This window comes from Diplotaxodon limnothrissa, linkage group LG7 (assembly GCF_057381915.1).
Source record: "Diplotaxodon limnothrissa isolate DT_005_m linkage group LG7, D_limnothrissa_male_GT1.1, whole genome shotgun sequence".
NCBI classification, from domain to species: Eukaryota; Metazoa; Chordata; class Actinopteri; order Cichliformes; family Cichlidae; genus Diplotaxodon; species Diplotaxodon limnothrissa.
The window spans coordinates 60,716,334-60,731,531 of NC_140602.1; positions in this window are offsets into that span (position 1 = coordinate 60,716,334).

Genomic DNA, 15,198 nt, shown 5'->3' on the forward strand with positions numbered 1-15,198 from the left:
GCTGTATGATCAAATGTTTGTGCCGATCACTGTTTTGGTCATTACTCAATAAAAATAATATATTACACATATTACCCAGAACACTGACCTAAAGTAATGCAGTATGTTACTCAGTTACTCCCATGAGAAAGTAATCCATTATACTACTTGCTACATTACTTTCAGATTTCTCTGTAAAATGACCTGAAACACAATGTCTCATAAATACCATTTAACACTATAAACCGACAGACCACAGTCCTACAGCAAAAATGAAAACCAGCACAAACAGACTAAAGCGCTCGTCACAGTGATTCTACTTTAAAAACATGAACAGGTAGAAACGGGAGCTGCACACTATCTGCTCATTAGTTTTGTTACCTGTTGGATCTCAGGGTCTGGCTGCTGGGCTGGGGTCAGCATTCACTCAGCTTTATCACCACTCTGGGTTCTTAGCTAGCTTAGTGTTAGCATGCTACCTGTGCAGGTGCTTGTAAAGAGCCAAAGTTGTGTTAGCAGCATAATGCAGTTGTTTCTGTCCTGGATGCAGTTTGCACTTCACCATTGCACTCTTGCCTTTTTGTGCAATAAAAAATAAAATGTCCACATCAGTGCTGCAGAATATGGCACTATTTTACACTATTGTATTTCACATACAAACTGAAATCAGCTGATGGTAGCATAAGCACAAGTGGTGATAAGCGGGATCACTGAACTCAGCTTCCTGAATGGTTTTTACAAGTTTGTGTTCTGAGTCATAAAGGATTATTTTCTTTAATAAGTTCCTACTAATCTTGTTGCCTTTATATTGCCTATATGAATGCAGAAACACATCCACTGCATGTCGCACTAATCCTGAAATTCATAAACGTACAAGTGGGTATTGTAAAAAATGCTCATAAAATAATTTTTCCAGCAGAATCTATAAAGCAGATATCATCTATTGTGCAATATTTTGCAGAGACGCCTCGGTTCACCTTGTGTATCCATGCCTGAGAAAGGGAGCGAGGTGTTTGTGTCAGAGCTGATCATGGCACACCTGGTCAAACACCAGTGTGTGCGTGTGTGTGTGTGTGCGCAAGGGTGAAAACAAGCGTTCAGTTACTCTGGTTGCAACAAAATTTACTGCCACTTTAGTAGGTCGAGATCGTGTTTTTACTGCTTCCTATATGTGACTCTGTTGTAACAGACAAACTAACAAACTCGTTCTTTATTTTTAATGTAAGTTTTTGTTTTTGAAAAATGACACAGTTTTTGTAATTTTACCTGAACCACCACAGTAGATTTTTTATTTTCATACTAAGTTCCAGTTTCAGTTTATTGGTAAGCCCATGACCTTCCACACATTAAGAACTATATTGTATATTGTACAGTTTAAATAATTACTCTCTGAAGTGAGATTATTATTGCGTGTATCTATTGTCCATCGCATATACTCAAATGTAATGATCTCCATTCATGAGGTGCCATGGTCTTTTTCATGGTTCTTGGTTATTGTTGTAAAGCTGCATCTGAAAGCTGGGTTTTACTCTATTCCCTGTTTTCAGTTTACTACAGCTCCTTTTTTCTGTTTTTATTTCCCTTCATATCCCTTGTTACGGTATTGACTGATTTCCCCAGTGCCATTTAAGGACTTTTATTTTGTGTTAATACCCTTCTACTTCTACCGTTCTTCCAGCTTCCCCCTTAGTAGGAATTTAATTTTTTCCAGTTGCAAATGTCTCATTACATCTTATTAATGCTGATTTGATAGGAGGCACTCTTTGCTTCCAGTTTAGTAAAATTAAACAACGTGCTAGCAGCGTCACAAAACGTATTACATTATTTTGGTTGGTTAACAAATCTACAACAACCGGCTTCACTCCAAATAAAGCGCAAATTGGGTCTGGCTTAAGTGTTTTGTCAGAATCTTAGACAAGTTTTGAAAAACATTATTCCAATATGTTGTTATACAGGGACAATTCCAAAACATATGTGCCAGTGAAGCAGGTTGCTGTTTACATCTTTCACAGGACGAGTTTACATTGGGGAACATTTTTGACAGTTTCAACTTCGATAAATGGAGTCTATGCAGCACTTTAAACTGTAAGAGTCCGTGACGGATACATACAGAAGAAGAATGTACATTTTCTTGGGCTTTTGTCCATTGTGATTCTTACATAAGGTCCTTCTGCCAGGCATCTTTCAGATGATCAAGCGTAATAGTGCCATCCAGTTGTGACAATATATTGTGAATTTTTGTTATTAGTCCTTTTTTGAGTGGATCAAACTGGAATAAGTTATCTAAGGTAGAGTCTGGGGGTCGATCTGGAAAGGATGGAGACTCTTTACAAAGCTTCTGATCTGTAACTATTTAAAGAAGTCGTTACTATGCAAGTTAATTTTTCTTGCAATTGCTGGAATGTGGGAAAAACCTGTGTGTGCCTGTTTGTCTGTGTCTATATGTCAGGTTGGGTATCAGACGCCACCTCTCTGGGGACATCTCAGGCCCTCCAAGGATGGGCGTCCAGGTATACACCGGCTCACTCCTTGGCGGCCGCTTATCGGGGCCTGGAGCCTGGGGCTCGCTCGGGCCACTTCGGAGGTGGGGTGCCCCCGGCCCCTCGGCCTGGGGCTCGGTCACTCAGGCGCAGCTGGCTGCCGGCGGAGCTCACGGGCACGTCACTGCAACCCCCCCTGGCTTCTGCTCTGCGCCTGCTGAATGACCCCTCATCTGGGACTCTCCTCAGCTCTTTCTGGGACAGTGGCGCGGCTGCCCCTCTGTTGGTCTTCCTTGGTCTCTTGTGTTCTGGGGGCCTCTGGATGTCTGGAGTTTTGATCTCCTCCTCCTTCATGCCCTGGTGGACGGGGCAGTGGCTCCCCCACACCCTCTAGCAGATCATTACATGAAGGAACCTTTTAAAAAAAAAAAAACAAGTGTGTCCATGCTCACAGGTGTACACACGGGTGATCACACCCACAAACTACACCCTTTTTGGCTCCTACCTCAAAGCACACTGTGCTCTCGATCTTACGTGCTGCACAATAATGTTTAATATTTAGTATTTACTGTCATATTCCCATATATCATTGTGATGTTGTTTATTCTATTACTCTTGTTCTCTTCTGCTTGTTTTCTTTTTTCTTTCTCAGCAGGTGATCCAGGTGATCGATATATGCATTTTTTTTCTGCTTATTCTGTTGGTTTTTGTTTTTTGCCCTTCTCCCCCGTCCCTCTTCTCAGCTGTTTTTCTTTCCCTCTTTCTTTCTTTCTTTCTTTCGTATTCAGCAATTGAAAATAAAATAAACAATAAAAGGTGAATCAAATGGATCATTACGGCAAGGCTGGGATGGTCAATTTGGTAAAGTAAATCTGTTGGGCATCTTTCTTCGCCTTTAGACAACAATTCTGATGGCAAAAGAGCCAAACGGGACAGGCAAGAAAAAAAAAAAGGAATGTGGGAAAAACCTTACTAATGAATAAATCCTTTATTAAATACAGCCCCTTGAGGTTCCACTGGAGAAATGAAATGTTTGAGAGTGATCGGGTGAATGTTGCGTTATTCATGAGTGGAGTTAGTATGGAAGCTTCTTTCCTTCCATAATGTTTCCTTATCTGAGTCCAGAGTTTAATTGTATCAGAGACTACCGGATTCTTAAACTCATGTTTAGGGATAGGGGGAGCCGAACAGATCATAGCTTCTAATGAGGAGGGATAGCAACTTTCACTTTCCAGTTGAAACATTTTTAATGCACATTGGAACATCCTACATATACAATATAATATTTTTTCATGACATTGATTTTTTAAAATGTATTTTACATTATGAATGTTTTTTTTAATGGAGTAATTATAGCTGCCAGCTTGTCTATCTCTCATCTGACAGTGTCTTTCAATTATCAGGTCCAAAAAATGAAGTCTTCAGAATATTTTGACACAATAAATATATAAATATATAAATATATATATATCTCTACATCCCAGAGACTTGCTGTTAATTCATCCTTTGACTTATAGACCCCAGCCAGGATGAGGATGCCCAAATATCCATCCTTCCACTTCTTCGTCCTTTTAGATTATTCATTTCACGAATGACTTTCTATACTGACCAGCTCAAAGGCTGACTTGTAAAATGAGTAACAGGAGGGTCAAAACACAAACATGGGGAGTCTCACAGCGATCTGCATTATATGACAGCTTACACTTTATCCTGTCTTTGAGAACTCCCTTGCATCCTTGAAAATGCCCTGAAATCACCACTGATGACTGAGCATATTCTTATCTATGACCCCATAAGTCATAAACAACCCTAGATATTTTGTCTCTCTGGTAAGGACACAATATCCCCAAATGTACTCACTCTCTCAAAACATGATAGTATAGTAAATCACATCCATACTGCTTAATACTAATAATAAATTCACGATTGTAGCGTACATAGCTTTCTGTGTCTGAATATTAACAGGGATGAGATAAGGCACATACATCTATATGCTTTTAAGAAGGATCTATTATAAATCCTTTTGTCAGGATCTGGGTCTGTGACCCATCATTTTGAGTTTATTTTTGTATTTTTGATTTCTTATGTTATATTGAAAGGTTGCTAAGTTCTAGTATTATTATTAGTTTGCCTTGAGGTTTAGTCTAGTCCTTTTTTACGATTCTTTTCTTGTCCTCTGTGTGGTCTCAGTGTTTTACTTTCAATTATGCCTGTGAGTTTGGCTCTCCGCATGTTCTATGTTCTAATTGTCTTGCTCGTGTGGTCATGTCTACGTCTCTCCATGTTTCATGTTTTATTTTGAAGAGTCTGGTGTTTCCATTAACGTGTTTAGTTTTACTTCCCCTGTGGCGTCATTATGTTTATTCCAGTCAGCTGTTTCCCCCGTGTGTTTCCACAGACTGAATACCTCCTGTGTGTATTTAGTCTGTGTGTTTTCATTCAGTCTTTGTCAGGTTGTCTGTTTTTCTCCCTCCACGTTACTTCAGGTTTAAATTCTTTCATGATTCTGTTCAGGGCATGTTCATGTTACCTCTTCATAGTTCCTTGCATGCACCTATTTAGAGTCATGTTCATGTCACTTTTGTCGTAGTCGTCACAATTTAGTTTTTCCCATTTTAGGTTTTAGTTTTAGTTCTCGCCCTGCTTTGTTTTTGTAGTTATGTTTTTTCAGCCTGATAAACAGCTCGCCTTTTCTTTAAACTCAGTTCTGTCTCCTTCCATGTCTGCACCCGGGTCCTCCTTCTCACTCCCACACAGTCAGCTTCAGCCAGACTGTGACACCTTTTCATTTTCCTATTCATCGTCCTCCTGCGAATACGACAAGATGTTCTGTGCTTGCATTTATTTCATGTATCACATACATCGCCTGCATGTAACTTCACAGTTATCAAAAGTTGTATCTGCAACAGTAATTAGCTCATGGGAAACAGCCAGATGCCGGTCATGTGGTGCAGTCGGCAGTAAGTGTATGGCTGGTTAAGGAAGATTTAATCATTTATTTGATAGAATTTAAGCTCTACTTAGATTATTTTATTCAACTAAATTCAAATCTCTTTGATTTCAGGCTACATTAAGTTTTTATTTATTTATTTATTTTTTATATAATCAATGTTAATTCACCAAATCCAAATGTATACAGTTTAATGGTATTTAAATTTGCTATAAATTTGAATAGGTACATGCATTTGTGGACTTTTTGTGTTTAATTATCTAAATATTTCATTAAAAATCTCATCACAAGCCGGTCACAACAGATGGCTGCCCCTTCTTGAGCCTGGCGCTGCCAGTGGTTTCTTCCTGTAAAAAAAACAAACAAAAGAGTTTTTCCTTCCCACTGTCGCCAAGTGCTTGCTCATAGAGGTCCTCGTGACAAAGGGCAGTCCTGGTATAGTCCAACACCTTATGGGAAAGAGTCCGACTTACTGCTGTGCCCTGAATGCTCGTACAGGGACCGAATCTCTCGTAGCAATGGACCACACACCCCATTATCCTGAAGCACCCCCCGCCCCAGTTTAAATCTTAAAGTATTAAGAATATTTCACATCTTGAGTGTTGCTAGTGCTTCTTGTGTCTTATACTGTGTCCCCCCCCCCCCCCCCCTTTTTTTCCCCCTAATTGTCTCCCCAAACCAAGCGGCAACACCAAAGCCTAAAAAACGAAGCCAACACAGAAGCCAAAAACTGCAGTTCCTCTAATATCCACTTGAATCTCTAAACATGAGTCAATCACAATACGTTCCAATGTTAAAATAGCCAGATTTACAACATTAATAGGCACTGATCAGTTTTATACTGCTTGGTAAAACCAAACAACTGGGGTACTTGGCACCACTCCGTTGTGATCATTCCCTTCGTTGACCAGCCTAGATGTTGTAGCCAACATAAGATGACATTTCTAGTTCTTTTGTGAGTCCAGCTCACTGTGTTTAACTGCTGTTTATGTATTTACTGAATGCTGTACTGCATGTGTGTGTTGTTGAGTGATATGAACCTTTTGATGATGAAAATATTTGGTATTATGAAGAAATTTGAATAAATGAAGGTTCTGCGTTGAAGTTGCCACGACAGCTGTGTAGTAACCTTTATTTTCACAGTTGCTTTTGATAAACAAATGTACAGTACATTGTGTAAAGCAACACACTTTTATTTAGAACTACAACAGTACATCAAGTCCACGGCGTCTGATAAAGGGTGTGAGAGGAAACCCAATAGAGCAGTGACTGCAGTTCAACAAACAGTCTGAGTCCACACAACAGGGGAACACTCACAGGTGTAAGCTCTTGGCCCTGTGCTTCGTACGTCGCTTACTACATCCAAGATCAAATGAAACATCCAAGACCAAATCATCGCGCTAACTCTGAGCTCGCTATTCCGGTTCCCCGAACACACCTGTTGTTGACGATTAGTATAGCTGGATGAAGTAATGTGAGATCACTGGGTGGCCCAACAGGGGCTACGCATCGATAGTAGAAACATTGATCGGCAACCCTTTGATTGGTCGGCGAAAATGTCGAAGGAGCGCGCTCGGTATTTTTCGGCAGCAGAGCAAGAACTCTTGAGTGAGGGATTTCAGGGGTTTCAGAGTTTAATTAAAACGCAAGGGAACACTGCAAAGGCTGCAAAAGCAAGGAGAGAGGGCTGGCAGAAAGTTGCTGACAAATCAAACTCGTAAGTAATTCAATAATAACAATAATAATGGAGTGGATTGATATAGCGCTTTTCAAGGCACCCAAAGCGCTTTACAATGCCACTATTCATTCACTCTCACATTCACACACTGGTGGAGGCAGCTACGGTTGTAGCCACAGCTGCCCTGGGGCAGACTGACAGAAGCCAGGCTGCCATATTGCGCCATCGGCCCCTCTGGCCAACACCAGTAGGCGGTAGGGTAGATTTATCATATCACACCATATTATCCAATATTATATTACATTATATTATATTACATTATGTTATATTATATCCCCTTTCACATTAGAGCCACAACAGGACCCACTAGAACATGGGAACAAGTAAAAGTGAAATATAAGAATATTCTACAGAATGGTAATATTTATCACTTATATTGCTTGTCGTCTCTTGGAAAGAGACCCTGGAATACTCTGTTTGTTTGTTCATAACAGCAACCAAGAAAAGGGCAGAGCAAAAAAAAGACAGGTGGTGGTCCTGCACCCCCTCGTCAACAAGTTGGTTAAGTGAATAATACCCTCACGGGAAAATCGATATCTCTCTATGAGCACACTGTCGCGCTGAGCTAAAGGATCCTGTCTGTCCCGCAATATACGCTGAATTCTGAGGACTCTCCTTATCAATCTTGCACCTTCCGCAATGGGTTGCTCGCGTATACGGACAGGATATGACTGCGACAGACTTCCCAAATCCACCTTCGCTTTTATAGCCGTGGTCTCCCATCTTGATTACACGAAGTAATTTACAATTACTACTCTGAAATATGAATTACATCTGTAATAATCACATACATGTAATAGAATGTTAATAGTTCATTTCCCTTTTTTAGGGAATGACCTGTATGTATCTGTGTGACATCAATAAAAGGATCAAGTGCTGCATTATCTTTAGTTACATTGATGTTATTTATTTATGGTGAAACAGTGGTGGAATATCGCTGTTGCTTTCGTATGAATGACGCGGACATACCTGCATGGCCGCGATCTAATCCTGTTTACATAAAGTAAACCTGCTCCTCAGCAGGTTTACGCTTACGGCTCTGTTGCTATGACAGCAAGTCCCGGATGGGCTTCGGGGAACCGAACGATCCAGGATCACGCGAAATCGTCAACAATCTCATCCAGCTAACTCACTTAGCGCGGTACGAAGAACAGGCCCCTGATTTTCAATTCCCCATATAAACAGTCACACACAAGCTGAAATGTCCGCAGACAGTGGATTACACACAGACACACCCACTGGGTGGAACACTGGGATCAAATACTCACTTGTGTTTGTCTTTCTCTATTGTTTCTGAAGTTTAAAGGAACAGAGGTGCAAGTGCAGAGTAAATGTATTTTTGACTACAGAATTCTTTTAACAAAAAAAAAAAAAGTGGAAATGTAGATGAAATATAAAATTCCAAAGTTTTTGGTAGAAAAATGTGATTAAGATCAGCAGATGGGGAAAGATGTCAAATTAAAGCTGTTTATATAAAATGAGAAAAATATGTTTTATGTTGTAGAGAAAGACAGGAAGAAAGGCAGGGAAAGAGGAAATAAGCAGAGTAACATGTAAGACATATCAGTCATGTCAGGTTTTACATCTCACTAACTTGTCTGAAGGTACAATTTGGTCCTCAGAGAGCTCGATAATTTAAGGAATACATTGATAAATGGCACGAGACAGTGTGAAGCCACCGTACTTCTCACACCACTGATTAAACTTAAATATGTAACTGTACATTTCCTCATAAAAAAAAAATTACAGAAAGTTACATAGTCACAAATAACTGAACACAACACATAGATACTTAAAACAACGGAGGAAATCTAGTGGGAAGAAGGACAAAATTGGCACAAAGGGATATAAAATGACAGAAAAGAGCAAAATGGTTCAAGAATAGCTCAAACCAGTCTCTTTCATTCTGAGAATCCTGCCTCTACACCAGGGGTGTCCAACTCCAGGCCTCAAGGGCAGGTGTCCTGCAGGTTTTAGATCTCACCCTGGGCCAACACACCTGAATCAAATGATTAGTTCATCACCATGTTGAGGAGGTAATTTAGCCATTTAAATCAGCTTGTTGGCTCAAGGACCAATACGTTCTCACTCTCCAAGTGTAACATATTAGGCTATGGGACAAATAGTCGGTATGTTACGCGTTCGGAAAAAGGAAGCAACATGAGAACTGTTTGGACTGAATCTACACATGTACATTTATTTTACTTTCTCATCATGAATTGCTTTGGAAAACACTATCTAACATGATTAAGGTTGTGGTTAAGGTTAGGGATAAGGTTACGGTTACGGTTAGGGTTAAGATTAAGGTTAGGGCTGGAATACACAGCTGAAATGTGTGTTACCGCCGGGAGCGTCATTCTACTGGATTTCATTCACAATCCAGCGCGTATCATAGGGATTCCTCGGGACGTGACAAATCGTCGGTATATTACGCATTGGGAATGAGAATGGCCTCCAAGGACACATCTAAAACCTGCAGGACGACGGCCCTTGAGGCGTAGAGTTGCACACCCCTGCTCTACGCAGAGGCAGACATCCTGCTATCAGCTGCTCTTCAGTCCTTGTATTCAAAGTGGCCACACTACATTATTTAAATCTATTTAAATCTTTCTTAGAGGAAAAAAAGAAAACAAACAAGATTAACAAAAATTAACAGCTGTGAGAATATTATTTCCACAGGTGAAGTTGAGGAATTTAAAATATGGACGTTGATGGAACCAACCTCAACTGGTCATTAGAGGAACTGCAGTTTAAAAAAAACAGCAACTATTGTTTAGTGTGCAGTTTGCTGCTTTCAGTTAAATTAGTCAAATCTAGCGTTGTGCTTGGTTTAAATGTTAACACCTGGGCCCTGTTTCAGGAAGCCGGTTTAGTGGAAAAACTGAGTAAGTATACCCTGAGTTAACGAAAACTCTGGGTTTTCGGTTTCACAAAGCGAGTTCAGCTGCAGCCTGAGTGAGTCACTATGACGACACACTCCGTGAAGCTAACCTGCCCCCTAGCAGGTTTACTACAACTAACCCTGACTGTCTCCGCCCCTTTGTCGGAAACCTGACAGTAGGAAGTGTCGGACATGGCGTGCCACTTCCTTGAAGAGCCAGTAGATCGTGAAGCCCAAATTCTCCGCAGAGCTCTCCGCCGGGAGAGAGTGATCAGAGCGCGTTTGGACATTTTATCATTTCCTGATGATTTTCTGTGCGAACGTTACCGTTTCTCAGCACAATCTATAATTTATTTGGATAACATCCTCAGGCCATATATTACGCATGTGACACATCGCGGACATGCTCTCAGTTCATTGCATATTATTTGTATTGCACTTCGGTTTCTTGCAAACGGGAGCTTTCTGTATAATATTGGTGACGCTGAGCACGTTTCCAAGGCTACCGTCTGTCGGGCAGTCAGGAATGTTACAGTTGCACTGAAACGTCTCCTGTACTCGTCTGTGGTGTTCCCCGGTCACAGACCCACAAGATTTATCAAAGAGGGATGCCACAAAATTGCAGGTATCAGGATGAACAAAACTTAATTTATGATGTGGTGATACTTGGACTACTACTTAAATTGCACATTTATTTTCAGGGTTCCCAGGCGTGATTGGCTGTACAGATGGCACTCACATTCCAATCATTGCTCCTTCAGTAAATGAAGGAGACTATGTGAACAGGAAGTCTTTCCACAGCATTAATGTACAGGTACATAGTTCCCTGTAGCATGTCAAACTAACAAATTATTTCATTATAGTAATGGATGCTAATTTGTGTTCTCTGCACTGTGAAGATCATATGTGATGCTGCCAACATTATCACAAATGTGGAAGCCAAGTGGCCAGGCTCTGTCCATGACTCACAAATATTCCGTGAATGTACACTGAGCACAAAATTTGGACATGGTGAGTTGAGAATACTTTAAAATATATAAAGACCAATTGCTTCAGGGACATTTGAACTGAAGTGTACCCTTCTGTCTTAGGAGAGTTCACTGGCTACTTGCTTGGTGATAGGGGGTATCCATGTTTACCCTATTTGCTTACCCCTTACCCTGACCCTGAACCGGGCCCACAGCAGCGATATAATCTGGCTAATTGCAGGACAAGAGCCAGAATTGAAATGACTATCGGAATGCTTAAGGCCCGGTTCCAGTGCCTGCAAAGACTCAGGGTCACCCCAGAAAGGGCATGTGACATTATTGTGGCATGTGTGATTCTTCACAACATTGCCACAATTAGAGGAGAACACTGTCCTTCTGAACCAAACATCAGCAGTGATCCAAACCATGAACATCCTGACCCTCCCACGGACATACAAGATGGAAGAGGAGTCAGAGACACCATATGTCACAATCATTTCTTTTGACCCATCACCTCAACATGTTGAAAGAAGAATAAACAGATTTTTTGTTCAACTGGCTTTATTGGTCGCCTGTATTTCCTGTACACAAAGTATTAAAAGATGTAAACCTCATAAAGTGTCTCTGTTGCTTCCTCCTCTGTAACAGCTGTCAATGTTTCTTCATTATTTTCCTGCAGTAAAGAAATAGACAACATTGCTGTTCTACTGTAAACTCATATAATCTGTGGAGTATTACTCACAACTGCATGTTGGTCTGGCTCAACAGGAGGCTGCACCAGATGCAGTACACCATCACCATCAACTGATAGAATATGAGGTTTATACAGGTCACTTATAACTTACAAGGGACCAAATGGCAATTAACAAACATACCAAGCACCTTACACTTCATTGTCATTATGCTCTCAAAGACAACCAAGACTGAGGGAAGGCAAAATCAGTAGGAAAATAACTTCACTACAAAATAATTCATTATGGTAAAGAGTTTATCAAATGAATGTGTCGCACTGCAAAGGTGACTGTGAAGAAAGGATGTATGCACATCATGTATTATTTTGAATTTACCCCTTATGTAGGCACTTGTGTCTTGCGGGGTTATTGCCTCAGAGGATGTCCCCGCAGAGATGCCTTCGGCCACAGGGCGCCCACTGTTTTGGCTGAGGGCCAACTGCTCAGCCTCTGTGAGTGGTGGTGGTGGAGGACCCCCACCTGTTTTTCGGGCCTCCGCTTTTTTTCTGTTGGCTATAACGGGCCACATTTGAGCATACAGAGTAAGCAAATATGTACTTGTAATGTGCTCAGATAATTTCAATAAGTGCTTACAGAAAGAAAATTAATGTAGCCTCTAACTGCAATTGATTTACATGGGACAAACAGACCAAGCACTATGGCTCATAATACAATTACACCTTACCTGTTTGGACTATATTTTTATATTTCATTTTTACTTGCTGCCAGGCACGTTTGGGGCCTGTTGGGTTGCACCTGCGCTCACATCACATCACAAAATAAAATGTATAAAATAACAAATAAAATAACATATGATAAAATAACGTGTTAAATGGGTGGAAATCCCTCGATCAATGTTTAAATTAACACTCACGCATTGACTCTGTCGGCTATGTTTTGCCATGCATGCTTTTGCAGCTGTGGCTGTGTTACTTTTTTCCGCGGAATTTGCATGTTATCGGCATATGCTGCCATCAGAATTTCGGCCTCAAGCGCTGTGAAATACATTGACCGCGCCTTCTTTCCCTCCGTCTCCATGGTGACTCGCTTAATCTGTGCTCCGCTTATCAGGGCTTTATGTATCCTCGTCCGCGCGCTTCACTTGGGGTTAAAGCAACTCCGCGTTGACTGAACTAATTGTTATCAGCCTTTCTGAAACGGAATATTCCGAGTTGGACAGTTCGGGGTTACTCAACCGTGAGTGTCGTTTTTCACTCTGAGTTTTCCAAACCGGCTTCCTGAAACAGGGCCCTGAACTGAGGCGTGAAACAACAACAACAAAGGAGACGATTTTTTTGCCGTCTCCAGTCGTGGAGCAATTCAGAGGTGCTGTCGGGTTAAAATAGCAAGTGAACAAATGTTTCATAGGGCAAACTGTGACAAACAGCCAGAACAAGGGGCTCAGAATAAAACTTGATTCTATTTGTGATTAGGTTAGGGTTAGAAACTGAGATATATGAGATGAATGCTTTGTTTGATTCGTTTTGTTTCAGGAGAATGATATCAGTTTTCCATGACGCGTCGTAAATCATGTTCATGTGCGCGGCAGCGTCTATTTGAAGCCTCCTTTATAATCACAGCAGGGGTCATTTCCTATCTTTTCAGCTGTCAACATTTTGGATCATCTCATCACAGCTCTCCTTTATTACCTCCCTGCAGCTTCAGTCACGGCCAGACTCTCAGATTAACAGGCAAACAGTTCCATGCCGCTGGCAGTATTGACGCAATGATTCTGAGCCACAGCGGTGTTTGTTTGTTTGTGCATGTGTGTGCGAGGGACACAGGTGCAACCCAGCCATCTGTTCTTATCTTTTCATCAAAGAGAAGATGTCCATGTTCCCATGTGACTCATCGCCCAGGCTCTGGGCGATGAGTCACATGGGAACATGGACATGTGTTAAGAAGTTATGTTAAATCATCCCGAATCAAGCAGAATTAGATCCAGTGATTCTCAGAAAGGATGTGCCAATATATTAAATTAAATGAGTTTAAGAAGAAGGGTAAAAGTTCACGGTTGATGAAGTCCTATTGTGAAGTCTGTGCTCGCCATCTCGGTGTAGACGTGAATAAAGACTTAATGCTCTGATCAACATTATTTACTTATCCTGCAGCATTCTTGTCTTTATCTTTCTTGTTTGTTTGTTTGTTTTTTACTCTAATTGGAATCATAATTTACAAAATGAAGATTATGTTGTTTTAAACAAGGTGTGAAACTGGAGACTGAGACCATAAACCTCTCAGAAAAATTGTTTAATGATGTCACAGATCGAGTGAGGAGTAGGATCGTTTTCTCAGACAGTTCAATTTCGTTTTGCAACCAGAGGAGTCGCCCCCTGCTGGCCTTTTGAAAAAAGAATGCTGGTTTAAGGCATTTCCGATTGTCCATCTTTTCGATACAGTCTATGCCCAAGATCCGCTAAGACAGTCAATGTTAGCTCAAATAAAACAAATCCAAACCGTGATAAGTCAAGTCAATGTATGTAAACTTGACCCAACAATAAAACATTACTTTTTCTGAATTGCTAAACCACTGTAAAACCTAAACTGTCAACTATGAGAACTCTTTCATCAAATCAATCCCACAGTTGCCAAAATCTTAAACACTATTCATCTGGTTAGCACACCATTTGCAAATCTGAATCTCTCATTTACCAAAACTCTAAACATATTTCTAACACAAAACACATTTAGCAGTGTGCTGCACTTGTACCCAGAATGTTGCACTGAGGATTATCCTCATCATCTTGATCACACCACCACTTATAGACCTCTAAGGCACATCTTTGGCTGCTGGGTGCTGAAATGCATCCTGCCTACAAAGGTCTGGAAGCCAGTACTGCTCAGAGGCCCAGTCTCGTGGAGCCTCACATGACTCCTGTGAAATGTTTCAGTAGTGAGTGTGTAGCGAGTGTGACGTAAAAACATCTTGAGTTTATGTTAATTAGCTGGTTGGAAACTGTGTGATATTATGTGTGATGCTCTCCTGCGATGGCCCGAGGTGGAGATAATTACAGTTTTTTCTGATTGCTTAAGCACATTTTTTGTAACTATTGGCTAATTTTGCAAAACTCTTCACACAAATAAGAAAACCTGTCACCCAATCATCAAAACATTGTAGTTCTCTTGCAAAAGCAAACACAGCTAGATTAACTCTTCACATCTTTGTAAAAATGGTGTTTCCGTATCAAACAGTACACACAAGCCATCATCTACTAAGCACACAATGCGCCAACTGCACACTGATGGTATGAATACAAAACACATCTGGCTTTTGCTTTCTCTGCGCACAAGGTAGGCTATGTCAGTTTGAGCTCATACTTCTGTCATAGATCCATAAGCATAGAGGGATCCAAACTTCAAGTACTGGTGTTTATTCAAACACATCAAAACAAACACAAGTGTTTATTTCCAAGTATAGGATTATTTGCAATCGCCATAATGACTATATGGGTTACTTGGTCTGCAGTGAAC